Here is a 1,806-nt window from a genome sequence, read left to right on the forward strand (position 1 = left end):
GGCTGCCAGGCGGAGCAGCGAGTGTTGCCACGGCGCCTTCCACTGCTCCTGTGCTGTCCCGCTAATCAGAAGTTGCCACCTGCTGCTGAGAGGGAGATGTATGGCGGGTGCATGACATTTCTTTATTTTTGAGACCAGGGAAAAAAGGACACCAGGAAGGAAGGAACAATCTCTAAGTTGAGCTTGGGAGAGGGGACAGTGATAGAGCAGAAGGTGAAAGACTGCTGAGTTAACCACACCTGCCGTCACTCGGAGCTGAAAAATAGGTCATCAGTATGCAGCCAGTCGCACACGGCGACTCTGGCACCTCAGGTTGAATGGGCCCACTGAAGGACAATTGGTCTCTCCCCTGCCTTCAGACCGACTTGTCTCCACCCCATGCCAGCCGGGGGCGGGAAGACTTCTCTTAAAGGACATAGCACAGCCACCACATCCCTCTTCTAGGTGGACACAACCCCGTAGAGCAAGTTTGGGCAGCGGCCCTGAATTCAAGGAGTGACAACTCTTCAGAGAGACAGCATCCATCGTCCTCTAGGAGGACACTATTGAAAAACCTCCTCTGTGCTGCTCTTTGTAAGCCAAGCCCGTCAACCTAACGTAACTCCCCCTCATACGTCCTCCTATATCAGTTTGTATCCTCCTGTCGCTTCACTCATTCATTCAGTCATTCATTCTCTCAACAAGTACCTAAGAGCACTTACTAAATGCAGACCAGGTGCTGTGTGAGGCAGTGAGTGGGGACACAGTTATGAACAGGACAGGGAGTGACCCGATCTCCTGGAGCTTCAGACCAGTGGAGGGTGATGTCCAGTAAACCGGTCCTACCTGTTGTTGCTGAGAATAGGACCAACGGGTTTTACAGCTGAAGAAATACGCTCTTCAGAGTCTCTGATTCAGCCTTGGTCCACATTATCACCATCCGTCACTGAGTATTTGGCAAGCCTCAGGTGAAAGGAATCTCTTTCTTGATGAACAGTGCTCTTTTGCTGTTCAAAGTGCTTTTCTGAGGCTGCCAACCTCCAAAATTGTTTTATGATACCAAATTCTCTCCTCCTCCTCCAACTAGAATCTTTATTCTGGTTGGGCAGCTGCGTAACTAGGTATGAGAGAGAAAACTATCGTATTGAATGAATTCATACTAATGCATGAATGATTGATTCACACATAATCTTCAAAGAGTTTGAGTTTTTATAAGAAAATCTTTTTTTTAACATTCTGATACTACATTTTATTATAAGTTGCTTTCCCTTTATTTCTTCTTCATATACAGTGTAAACATTAAATTGATCTTTTTTAAATTAGGTACTTAATGTTATATTTTCTATTCATTTAATGCCAGCATGGAAAAGGGACAGTTGCAAAATATTTAACATGAAAAAAGAGTCATAGACTGATAGGGTTAGGAACTGTTAGTCTATATAATCACAGACACAGAGAGCTAATAGGGACCCCCTCCGGATTTAGGTAGCAGAAAAATATGGAACGCTTCACGAATTTGCGTGTCATCCTTGCGCAGGGGCCATGCTAATCTTCTCTGTATCGTTCCAATTTTAGTATATGTGCTGCCAAAGCGAGCACTTCTATAAGAAAATCTTTACTGACTCTAAATGATATCTCGATATTTCAGTCCTCAGTATAAATTTGAAAAAAAAGAAGGTACTCTAGGAAAAATTTCTACTATGTTGTAAGCTGTGGGTTCCTTGAAGGCAGAGAGCATCTCATTTTGAGGTGCTCAGTCATCTAGCCTGATCAATGGGGTACCTAACCAACATGTATTGAATTGAGAGGAGCAGAGAAATACAGAGA

General features: G+C 44.2%; 1 non-coding gene across 1 annotated transcript; it reads right to left on the reverse strand.

The window, feature by feature from the left end:
- Positions 1-1,471: 1,471 nt before the first annotated feature.
- LOC129062511 (U6 spliceosomal RNA) lies at positions 1,472-1,578 on the reverse strand. The gene has a single exon (XR_008528297.1). It is a non-coding gene; the product is annotated as a U6 spliceosomal RNA (small nuclear RNA).
- Positions 1,579-1,806: the final 228 nt, after the last annotated feature.

This window comes from Pteronotus mesoamericanus, unplaced genomic scaffold, assembly GCF_021234165.1.
Source record: "Pteronotus mesoamericanus isolate MK-2021 breed Mesoamerican mustached bat unplaced genomic scaffold, CSHL_Meso_final scaffold_705, whole genome shotgun sequence".
Taxonomy (NCBI): domain Eukaryota; kingdom Metazoa; phylum Chordata; class Mammalia; order Chiroptera; family Mormoopidae; genus Pteronotus; species Pteronotus mesoamericanus.